Genomic DNA, 14240 nt, shown 5'->3' on the forward strand with positions numbered 1-14240 from the left:
TATATATATATATATATGAGTGTGTATGTGCGTATGTATGTAATGTAAGAGCAAGCGAGAGAGAGAACAGAAAGTGAAAATGAGAGGAGGAGATGAGGCGGGCAAAGAATTACACCTCAAATATCCTAATGAAATGAATGCAGATAATTAAGTTAAAGTGTGTGTTAATGAATGCAGGCATCAAATTAATGAATGAAGTGATGACATAACGCTGGTCGTTAGCGACAAAAGAGATGACTCAGAGAAAATATCAATAAATATAAAAATAAGTTTGATTATTTCCATGGTTGGAGAACACAGATATAATATATATATATATATATATATATATATATATATATATATATATATATATAAAATTTATTGTCCTTAATATCAAAGTGATATATTTCATCATCAATGAACTTTAATAATTCGGTACATAAACATTCAAATACAGATATTCTTTCCAATACGTAATATATTTTACTTTATCCCCCTAGAATATGCATCTAGGTATGTGTGAGCACCATAACATAAGCTTCAAATTTTCTGAGAAAGATGTAGAACGTTTCAGAAGGAAATATTTATCAATTTGGTTCATGAGGTCCCAAGCGTGTCAACATTCTACATTATCGATAATGTCTTCAAATTTTCGAAATATATAAGACGTCAAGTGACTATTAATGACTAACTGTTTATATATATATATATATTGCGTGTGATATATCTCTGAATTAAGAACTACTTATGCAACTTCATCGTATTACAAACATTTCTTTGACAATTATCACTAATATGCATGTGTCCCTCTTATGGGTATGTGCCATTTCGTAGACGATTCAGGTTTATAAGTTTATATACCATTATCTACTATTTCTTCGGTATGTTTTGGTAAAAAAGAGTTTTCAAGAGGATAACTAAGTACAGTTGTCTTTTTAATTAAATATATTATCACGTTCATTCTTATACTGCGATATGCGTATTTAAAAAAAAAATATTTTCGTAATAATCTTTTGAAGAATACTTTGATTTGTTCGAGTTGTTTGTTATGAATTAGTCGAGATTTTTGAAAATATATTTGTGCTTCGTGTATGCCATTGGTTTATTCTTGGTTATCAGATGCATATGTGTATTTTCATATCTATATTCGGAATATCATATATACACATATATCTTATCTGTAAGCGTGTGTGCTCATATGCATGTACATGAGAACACGCAGACAAACACACACATACACAGGCACACACACACATCCATATATATATATATATATATATATATATATATATATATATATATATATATATATATATATATATATATATATATATATCTACGACAAGGTTCTTTCAGATATATAATATCCCCTCAGAAGGCTTTGGTCGGAGCGAGGTTATAGTAGAAAACACTTTCCAAAGATGCCATAGACTGGGACTGAACCGGAACTATGTTGCTGGGAAGTGAGCTGCTTACCCCACAGCCGCGCCTGCCCCTACAAACACGCATACACACTCACACACACACGCATATCATTACAAGCATGTTATTTATACTCACCACCACACACATAAACGCAGAAACATTAAAATACGATTGAAATTTTGTATTAACTAACACACAAGGTACGTTCTTGTAACAATAGACATTTGGAAACCTATCCTTTTCCATGAGAAGGAGAACAACCTCTCGGTGCCAGTGTAACAAACGCTGATTTAGTTGTCAGTGTCACTGTTAGAGAATAAATGGTTAAATGAATGTATGGGAAAGAGATTACTACACGAGAGAAGAAACTATATTAAAAAAAACAACAAATTAAATGTTTAAAAATTGATTGCTACATATTTTTACATTTATATGATTCTGTATTTGTTTGGGTTTGTTTGCATATGTGTGCATGTGATCCGTGTGTGAGTGTGAGTAAAGAGAAGAAAAAATGAGGTAATTGATAATAAGGAAGATGGCGGCAGATTTAGATATACACATTAAACAGTAGATATATTTTCGTCATTTACGAGTGGCATTTTTTAGTCAACTATTTATCGCGAGTCTAAATATTTTCCAATTTCAATTACCGAATTTCGTGATCACAGAAATTAATACATTATATATAGTATCTAATACATTATCTCTAGTATTTAAGATCGCCCGTCGGTGGACATCATCAATTAAGCATAAGGACGACTGAGGATTTGAGCTGTGAAGAGGAGTTGTGTACCCTCTAAACTACCATCTGTCTCTTCGGTTACCATCAATCCAGTAGGACAAAAGTTCAAGATTAACTGGGAGGTAGATATTGAAGACTTATTTGCCTCATCGTGTACTCCATAATACTGGCTGATATACGGATTCGTACTTCACAAGATCCAGGAAGCTCCCGAAATGGGGCCTCGCAACTGGATACAGTTTCAAACCACACATAGAAGAATAACTAATGTTATTTTAGCGCAATCAGCTATATAATATTGAGGCACAGATAGTTTGTAATAGATCGACGAAATACAAAACCATAACGAGGAAATCTAAGTGATTTGCCGCCAACATTACTAAACTGAAGGGAATATAAAATTGTTTTGAGAATAACTTATCGCTAACATTTTAGTGAGCAGTGGTAGTAAATATTGTGGACAATAATTTGTCTACATTATCATAATGAAATGAATACATTTCATGAAGTTAATGAGTTTTCTGCAATCAGTTATTAATCAAATATTCAGATGAATTTGCGCCTTGTTTTTCTTTTAAAGCATCAAAGTTTCTATAGAACTTCATTTTGTACATAATGTATTCATAAAATGAGGATTGGCTTTATTATAGTGTTTTCATTGATTTGTAATAACTATTACCATTTCAGCTTAATTTCATTATGTAAGTGTGATACAAGTGTGTGTATGTAAGTGTATGTGTGTGTATTAGTGTGAGTCACGTTGTTAATATTCCAAATGACGCACAGTTATGTTCTATTTTGGTCCTTATTAACATAAAATATTTGGCGAGAAAAGCATTCGAGTTAAACGCAGTTATATTGCTGAACCTACAAATTGCGTATCTTGGTCATTAATGTATCTTACGTTTCAATGTGTATGCATAAGTATGTGTGTGTGTGTATATATATATATACACACATATATAGATAGATAGATGGATAGATAGATGGATAGATAGATAGATAGATAGATAGATAGATAGATAGATAGACAGATAGATAGATAGATAGATAGATAGATAGATAGATAGGCGTGGGTATGTACTGACAAATTTGTTGCGCAGCTAAATGGGACCAGGTTCAAACCCACTCAGTAAGGAGGTGTCTTCTAATATAGCAACAAGTCGACTAAGGCACTGTGTAAAATTGTTATGTACGTATGTACGTATGCATATATATATATATATATATATATATATATATATATATATATATATATATATATATATATATATATATATATATATAGGAGCTCGTGACGTTGACGTGTGGATGTGGGGGTAGGGATTGGATATGTGGGAGTAGGATGTGCTGGGGTGGATTTAGGGGGTATCAATGAAGGCAGAAGGTGGGTAGGAGTGAGGGGAGAGTTGAGCCCATGTAGGGCAAAGGGGGGAGTCTAGATGGCCTCTGAGCAGAGATAGGTGTAAGGAATGACCGGTAGAGCGGGAATGGCACGAGACTAGGGTGCCGTTGCCCAGTCTAATGCTCCGGGAACCGGTCAGCCAAGACGCGTCGCATTTGACCGATGTACAGAGAAGGACAGTAAGAGCAGGAGACGCAGGAAATGACGTTACTAGAAATGCAGGTAATGATAAGGACGATGAAGGGTGCCTGTGAGGAGCGTGTTGATGTAGAGGTAGAGGATAAATAAATAAAGCGGGATATATCGATTAAAAATTATAAAAAATTTAAGATCAAAAATGTCGAAATAACAATTAAAATTTGTAATATGATGGATTTAAAAGTCAGAGAAATAATCAGGAAAAATTTGTTTTAAGAGTTCTAGAAAAATATTCATAGGGCTTTATAGCACCATATAATATATATTTCGACGGCCGTTTCTGGAGTCATTTCTCGACAAAGTATAAATCATTTAGTTTAACAATGACAATGTCCCTTTCATCAGGACATGAAAATATATATGTATGTATATATATATATATATATATATATATATTTTTATATATATATATATATATATATATATATATATATATATATATATATATATATATATATATATATATATATATATATATATATATATATATATATATATATATATATATATATATGTATGTATGTATATATATGCATGTATGTATATATGTATATGTATGTATATATATACACATATACACATACAAACTTGTATGTGTCTACATATATATATATATATATATATATATATATATACCCAGTCGTCGTCGTCGACAATCTCTATTTGGATGTTTCTTAAAATGAAATATGCAGTCAATGTGTTGCAACATCAGTTCCGTATTGAGGTACATATATCATAAATGTATAATAAAAGCATTTTAGAGAAAAGAAAATTTTGGGGGTTGATATGGTATGTGACAAATCATGTTCTTGCAATTACACGTACAATGCATGCGACTCTTTGAAGAAAAGAAATAAGTTTTATTTATTGCTTTCGCAAATGGGTATGTGATATGCGATTGACTAAAACTGGCACTTACAAAACATTTCATTATTGATAACGATATATATAAGGCGGTCAACTGGAAGAATTGTTAGCATGTCGGGTAGAATGTTTATCGGTATTTCGTCGGTCGCTCGGTTCGAGTTCAAATCCAACGGAGGTCGACTCTGCCATTCATTCTTTCACTGCAGATTTAATAAGTACCAGTTACGCAATTGGGTCGATATAATTGACTGATCTTCTCCCCGTAAATATCGGGGCTTGTACCTATAATAGAAATGCTATTAATATGGATGTCATTCATGCGGCACCCGAAAAAGTGAGATGTACAACACGTGATATGGTAATAACATATAGTCCTTATGGTAAGAGATTGACACATCAAACTTCAAATAACCAGATCTTATTTACTAGATATTCACGTACTTTCCTTTGATAATACCGTCATTTAGGAAAGAAAGGGTCATAATGAATACGCAGCATTCCAGAAATGAAGACCGGAGGCAACGAACAGTAAGAATAATCGATTTTCTGAGGAAGAAGTGCAAACAATTGTGACAAATTGTAAATAGTGCGCTGCATAATATATGAAGAATCATACAATGTATACGAATTTCTTTATACCTTGCTTATTCTAAAATATTTTCACTAATATTTAGCTACAATATTTAGTTGCAAAATTCTCAAAAGCGGGCGTTCTTGAGCACTCATTTTCTCTCTGCGAAATATAATTTATAGACTCTGCATAATATACTTGTATCGTTGTGTCGCAAATGTGTTTTCAGGAACTAAGGAGCAATATATAGGAATAGTCAACTTATAGTGTTTGACATGAAGGGAACGAAACAAGATGAACTATATATATATATATATATATATACGTACACATATGCATGCATACAATCCAAAATACATACGCAAATACACTCACACCATATACATATAATTATAATAAAACTACTGAATGATAACAACATCAGTCTGTTAGAAATAGACCCAAAATTGTTTATGAACTATTAGATTCAGTCTGGTGTTGTAATCATTCAACACCCTTATTATAATTTTAATATAATTTAACCATTATGGTATTTTTAGTAAGCTTGCCACTCATAATTAATGATTTTATCCTAATTATGCATACAAATATATACATAAAATTACGTATACATTTTTATACAATGTATAATTCAAGTCAATTTTCGTCTGATGCCGTAAAAAAAAGTACGTCCGTAGAATTACTGTTAAAAGTGGAATCTTGCCAAACTCTATCAATGAGCTGCAACTAGAAGTGTGGTTACAACCGCCTAATAACGATGGACTAAGTTTGGTTTATCAATTGCTATGTACAAGTATTAGAGAATAGAAATTATAAACAGGTGAACGACTGCTTCCAAGTCAGATTATGGCATTTATTCAAAATTTACAAACCATGAATGCTAAAATGTACAAGTTTATATATGACAATTAAAACAGTCCTCCTACGATATATGTATGAGTGCTTTTAAGCACCATACGTCCAGATGAGAATTTTCAAAGTTAACAGCGAAATATTCAGTGATCTAACACAACGTTTCACTCACGTTATGTTGGATATAAAGATTGTCTCTTGGTGTTAATACGGCTTGACTTTTCTAATCATGCATACACACACACATATCGATCGATAGAAATATAGACAGATACATACATGCGTACGTACGTATAAATGTGTACGGATATATTTACATATCAACATATATATATATATATATATATATGTATATATATATATATATATATATATATATATATATATATATATATATATATATATATATATATATATATATATATATATATATATATATATATATATATATATATATATATATATATACACGCACACATATATATATACATATTTATATATATCCACATACAGACACAAACACACAGATATATATACATACATAATTCCTCGTATGCAGAATAATTATTATATACAATTGTCATGGCTGGATTTTATATCGAGGCACTTCAAGACAATCGGCTTACAAAAGGATATAACTTATTGTGGATGGTTTCGAGGTATAACGAAGGAATAATATTTACTCTTGGTTAGATATACTGTATTATCTAAGCTAATTGTGCATAATATTTCTATCAATACGGATTGCTGGTTGCTCGAGGAGGAGAGAGAAAATGTAAGCTGTTTTCAATTAATTGTGTATTAGCTCACAGATACTGAAGAGAGAATTGTTTGAATAAAATGCAATGTAAAAGCACAGGAAAAGTTGCAATTAAAGAGTACCAAACAGAAATAACGTAAAAGAAAGGAACATAAATAAATGATATTCTAATAAATGAAATGCAGTCTCGAATATATAGCAAGAAATTTCAACTGTCTGATTCTAGATGTAAAGTGAAGTGGTGTATATGAATATATGCATGAGTCTATATATACACCCATGCACACAGACACACACACACACACATACACATACACACTCATTATAAATATATATATATATATATATATATATATATATATATATATATATATATATATATATATTATATGTATAGGAAGTATATAATTACATGTGTATTGCATATATGTAAATGGTTTCAATGTAACCATGTCTCTAGGTTAATAAATTGGTAACATTCTTTATTTTAAGTAAATTCATTTTTTAATCACATGTTATATCTACATATCTTGCAATAATTTCTAATTCTATAGGCTGAGGGCCTGAAATCTTACCGCATAATTCGAAATCTTGAAATGTAAAGTCGACGTCGGCGGCTTTTTAACTTAGAACATAAAGTTAAAAGATACACCACTATACATTTTGACCTGTGTAATGAGGATTCTGCCATCTTGCCGTTTTAATCACAATGAAATACTATTATACGCCCTAATTATGTTCCAAATAGTCTCCCAACATAAACGTTAAGTTTTACTTGTCATAAATGATGGGTTTCATTACTGCTAATGATGCCTCGTATAGTATGGAAATACTTGACATGCCAAACCCTACATCTGAAATAGTTGCTTTCTCGCCAGATTCACAAAACATGTCGGTGCTTCACGAAATCTACTTATCATATAAGCTACTTTTGAGTAGCGATTGTCAAACAAAGAACAGCTGTTGTCAGATTCAGAAACACGTGTGACAACATTCCAATAATTCTGTCCACGCTATTTCGTACGCAATTCTTGAAAACCACAATTCTATATCCGGCCCATAAACGCAACGCCTCCATTCTCGGATATCTGTTCTATAACAAAACGGTATCTTTTTCTCGATCCTGGCTAGTATTGTACAATTTCATCAACCACATGTAAATATGTATGTTTATATATGCATGTCCATATATATTGTGCTTAGAAGAGTAGTGTTTGTATTTAGGAATTAGTATATATTTTACTAGATATCCGCAAGCAAGATTTCAGTAATTTTCCAAATTTCGTAATATCAGCATACGTTTGTAATAGAAGTATACTAAATGTCTGCAATATGAGTATATGTTTGTTGACGTGTCTAATCACATGTCAACAACGTGAGATTCTGATGTAAAACATACTTTCTCTACAGTCATTAAGATATTAATGCCGCAATGATCACTTTTATGCTAAGCATATAATTCATAGTTGACTTTTAAGTAGCAGACAAGGTATTCTATAACCTTTATTGATTTTACTTCAATAAATATGTAAAACTGAATAGATTTACTTCTGAGAAAATATTACGAAAGAAAAAGAAATATCGTATTTTGTTAAGCTAAAAAATAAATGTATTTATAGATCATGTCATTTGTATTCTTGCATAAGTCCATTAGATTTATAGTCATTGAGCATTCAATGATATAGTCTATATATGGCATTTATTATAGTGCCGCATAAAATATTTTTACTTCTTAAAAATTAGATTTTCACTTTTTATTACATTTCGATTCTTTTCAGAAAATCGAAGCAATTTTCTTCCTATAATATTAAAATCTAGTACCGACAAGCAAAATTATATGAAATATAAAGAATATATATATATATATATATATATATATATATATATATATATATATATATATATATATTTAGATTCGTGTTGCCTTTATCAGAGAGAAATTTCAAAACAGATAAACAGAATATACTTACCTGCATCTAATGCAGTCTCCATATAATTCTCCTACAGAAATACAAGCAACTCGCCGAGCAATAGTCGATACCTAAGCAATGTTAAGTGAATAATCAATACTTACGACAAGAGACTTAATGTTTGGCAATGGAATTAACTTTACAAATATTCAAACAACTGAAAATATAAAAATAAAAATTCTCAACGATGACCAGACTGAATTGTTGGTAATATAAACTTAACACTTTGTAAGCTTCCTATTTTCAACTTAGAATTATTCACCGAAACGTCTAAATGGCGTTATCATATCAGTGGTATAGTAATTACATTTTTCTCTTATCTGTATGAAATGCAATATAGATATTTTTATGTACGCATAAGAAATTTAGTCTGTGATAGTTTTCCAATGAGTTATACAATATAGTTTGGTACTTTTCAAAGTTTTAGATTTTATTATTAGTAATAAATAACGCATTATGTAAAATCAAACTCTTTCAATCGTATCACACAATATTTCGTGAAATGTGTTTCTAGAAATTTAGTACTTACGTCAGCCATATTGGAAACGAAACTTTCCCTTTTCAAAAGTTTAAACATTTTTGCTACATATAAACTGTCTGTTACTGTGCAGCAGTTGATACGAATATTGATTTTGCTGGAAATTCATTTTTCATTCTCTTGGTGGAAGACATTAAATGCAATTAGTGCATGATGTTGAATATACGTGCGTTGAGACTAGATATGCATTTATAACAATATGGAATACATATAGTACATGGATGAGCTGAATACTTTAGCATATCTGTGAAATAGCATACAGACACAGTTTTGTGTGAGATACATGTTATAATTTGAAAACATTGCGCAAAGACTAAACCAACCGAACACATTCTCACTTTTTCTTATAAAATGCAAGAATATTTGAAATTAAATAGCTTATGTGTGTATAGACACACACATATACACACAAGCATGTATATATATGTATATATATATATATATATATATATATATATATATATATATATATATATATATATATATATATATATATATATATATATATATATATATATATATATATATACAAATGCAGCGTGGAAGGTGTTTATAAGCCGTTTAAAATAACACACAAAATCCGTTAGATTCACTTCAACATTTAAATTTAATTTGTCAAAATATTTTCGTCGCTTTGAGACCGCGACCTGTTCACTGACAACATTCTGTGCTGCATCTGAGAGGGTAATAGTTAGTTCATGATATATATGTACATGTGTATGTATGTATGTATGTATGTATGTATGTATATATGTATGTGCGTGTACATGTGTGCGCGTATGCATCTGTGTACATGCATACACATGGAGTACTCAGGAGGACTTGGAGACCACGTATATATATATATATATATATATATATATATATATATATATATATATATATATATATATACACGCCTACACACACTCCACACATATATATATTATTTTATTCTTTTATTTGTTTCAGTTATTTTACTGCAGCCATGCTGGAGCACCGTCTGTATTCGACGACATCGACCCCAGTACATATCATTTGCCAGCGTAGTACGCAAACAGATAGCCAAAGACCATGCAGCTGTAAAATTCTCGAGAAATGCTGCCCTGATATGAAATTTCTTTATCCAGTTCTTGCTACATATTTCAATGTTACTTTATTGAAACTTAGATTTGCATTTGTTTCGCTATTTTCCGCCCTCAGTGACTCAAATTTGCACTAGGTATTTGCAGCACTGGTGCATGGTATATTCCAAAAGTAAACACTGGTTATCTAATATAAAACTTTACTCCAATTACATGACAATGATACCGCTTCCTTTCTATTCTACCTATTCAGCAAACTGCATCTACACTCGAATAACAGATATTCAAAAGAAAAATGTTATGCACAAACTCTGTATGTCTGTTAATCACCACGGATGCACAGAATATGTTGCAAATCCAATAAATACGTAATTCCGTTTTCCGCGAGAACGATTATATATTTTCTTTGCAATGCTAACAAGGTACTGTTTTAAGAGTTAATATTTAATCGCAGAATTATACAACCATGCAGTTTTGAGCACTTCTAGGTTGCAAGAAATCCGGTGTAGTGCAATTAATCTCTTTCAAGATCATCTCAGTAGAATTATCGGTAAATACCATTCAAGGAGGGAAACCAAACCTGCTGCTTGTAACTACTCTAAAAGAGACACTAGACAACTGACGGAGTTATCATTTTTTTAGTGTCTCCTTGGAAAATGAAATACATAGCTGGAATGTAAAAGTAAATCAGTGACAATATTCAGTGAAATCTCATTCAAGTGGATATTAAGTAAATTGTAAATGGAAGACATATCTGAAACAAGAATTTGCGACACATGGAGTACTCAGGAGGACTTGGAGACCACGTAACACTTGTGCAGTAAAATTACAAACATACACATATCTATGTTAATGATTTTCAGTAAAGTTACAAATAACTTCTTTGTATACTTTGATTAAACGAGGGGTACTGAAAAGTTACTGGCAGTTAAGAGTAGTTAAGATTGACCCGGTTGCAAGCCTACACTTCCAAGTTCTTTTACAGGGCTTAGCAAAACTGAATAACCGCTGCAATAAGAGTGCGAATCTGATAGGGAAAATATGTTGAATACGATCAGCATTAATTGATTCTACAGCATTTCCTTTTACCCGAAACTAGGGTCGTTTCAGCACTCCATTGTACATATATACAACACTACTGTTGTGAGGAATAATGTTAAATGACTAAGGAAGCAATACCGCTCCCATGTCCCTTTTCTATGTTTTTGTACTTTGTGTTTTTGTATTTTCATTTGTCTTTTTTCTGTGCCCATAGACGTCCACACACATACAAGCTTACAGACACGGGCACACACACAAACACATGTAATATAACGAAAGATATGTTCCTGTTTTCATTCTGTGCGCATGCACACACGCACGCACATACACACACACAAACACGCACACTCACTTTGCATTAATATCTAATAAATTTAAGCCATAATATATAGATTCAACTAAACCGGTCGTACTTTTAAAAAAAGCTCCTTAACGTAACATTTTCCGAAACAGAATATGAAGTGCGGTATAAAAAAAACAAAAACGTAAGGAGTGTAGAAAATTATAAATAAAGAGGAAAACATAATATAATAAAATTTCTGTTAACATTTGATATTCTTTTTGAACTATTTAATGTTGAAAAAAATTTTATCATAGTATATTTCTCTTTTTATGATTTTATATATCTGTGTGTATGTGTGTTTGTAAATGTGCATCGTCGTGTCCTTTCACCAAGAACTACTTTAGTGTATAAACGTTCCACAAGTGTCAGTGGTCACGTGTGCTACATATAGTGGCAATTGTGCCAAGGAATAATTGCGATAGTTGTAACAGAATTAAACTTACACTTTGAAACCTTTTCCTGTAAAATGGATATGGATGTGCACAATAACAAATACACACACACACACATGTGTGTGTGTGGGGAAGCGTATGTGTGTTCAGGTTTTGCCAATCCACCTGCGCAATCCGTTTGTTGATAGTGCTCAAATCTTTGTGCCGCACATTTGCTCACTCTCCTTATCAGTCTACGTAATCTGAACAGGTGCACCGTCGGTTGACAAGTGCCTAAGTGATCGCAAAGCAACGTGAGATGAAGTGCTTTGCTTAAGAACATAAATCACTTCTCGACCTAGGAGTTGAAATCACGATCTACCGATCGTGATTGCAGTACTCGCACCACTAAACCGAGCGCCCCACATACCGTATGTATACATGTATGGGTATGTTCCGATATCATTATCGAAATACTATATAAAGCACATCTTATATATATCATAACAGTTTAGAAAAGCGTTAGGCGTCTAGATATGCGAGGTTATGCTTCTGTGCATTTTTGATCGAGCGTAACTCGACACATTTTTAAATATATTGTAAATATATTGGTTCATATGTTTTCGAGAGCTTTATTTCAGAAGAGATTACCTCTCGTCCAGAAAGTTCACAGAGGTCGAACTTTCAGGGTTCACAAGGTTAACTAATCATTTTTATTGATTTTCCAATTTTCTTACAAAAACAATGTTAAGAAGCCGTGCTGAACAGAAGTATTTCTGGATTCAGTAATGAAATGTGCAGAGAAACAGAAAAAAAAAACTGATCCTAAATTGATTTTTTCCGCCCTATATAACATGTTTGGGAATATATTATAATCAATAATTCATTACTGTTTGTTAGTATGTAAAATTTCATCTGTACAGAGATACATATCTGCCCGAAAATACACACATCTATTTTTATGCATATGTTTAATACATACACGCCTGTAGTGATTTTAACCTTTATTTTAACCTCACGCACTGTCATTACACACTGACACTAAAACACACGCACTCCCGCGCACTCACTCACACAGTTATGCATGCACAAATGCGCATGCACTCACATACATATATGACAGCTAAGCAAAGATACATATCTATCTATCTATCTATCTATCTATCTATCTAATCTATCTATCTATCTATCTATCTATATATATATATATATATATATATATATATATATATATATATATATATATATTATATATATATATATATATATATATATATATATATATATATATATATATATATATATATATATATATATATATATATATATATGTATGTATGTGTGTGTATAAATATACACATATATATGTGTGTGTATGTATGTGTGCGTGTGTATAAAGAGAGATAGATAGATGGATAGATAGATAGATAGATAGATAGATAGATAGATAGATAGATAGATAGATAGATGAAGGCAATCAATCTCATAATTATTTTGAATTGCGTCTTTTTCTTATGAATTTCCAATACATGATTGAAGATATTTTGGCACTAACATTTCAGAAGACAAAAACACGTTCGCGCATGCAAAATATCAATATATGACTTATACAGAGGAAAACATTTTTGAAATGCATGGAGATAAATATATGAGAGATTAAAGAGAAAACAATGTGATGTACTAACTAATAATGAACGGCATTCACCTCTAACCGACTGCAATAGTGGCACTCAATTACATCTGTTATCTTTTATTTCTTTCAGCCATTAAACAGCAGTCATGCGGGAACATAGCCTTGAAAAGTTTTCAGTTGTACGTATCGAACCCAGTACCTCTTTTTATTTTACAAAGCCTGTTACTTCTTTAATCGTTCTCTTTTTTGCTGAGCCGCTAGGTTACAGGAAAGTCATATATATATATATATATATATATATATATATATATATATATATATATATATATATATATATATATATATATATATATATATATATATATATATATATATATATATATATATATATATATATATATATATATATATATATATATATATATATATATATATATATATATATATATATATATATATATATATATATATATATATA

The 14240-nt window shown here is 30.9% G+C and overlaps 1 long non-coding RNA gene across 1 annotated transcript in view; it reads left to right on the top strand.

Annotated features, from left to right (window-relative positions):
* The window catches only part of LOC149135448 (uncharacterized), a 109300-nt gene that overhangs the window by 85265 nt on the left and 9795 nt on the right, over nucleotides 1-14240 (top strand). The window contains exon 2 of the long non-coding RNA XR_016241865.1: nucleotides 13893-13941. This is a non-coding gene — a long non-coding RNA (uncharacterized LOC149135448). The remainder of the gene's footprint in view (nucleotides 1-13892; nucleotides 13942-14240) is intronic.

The sequence above is a fragment of the Octopus bimaculoides genome, chromosome 5, assembly GCF_046866305.1.
Source record: "Octopus bimaculoides isolate indiv1 chromosome 5, ASM4686630v1, whole genome shotgun sequence".
Taxonomy (NCBI): Eukaryota; Metazoa; Mollusca; class Cephalopoda; order Octopoda; family Octopodidae; genus Octopus; species Octopus bimaculoides.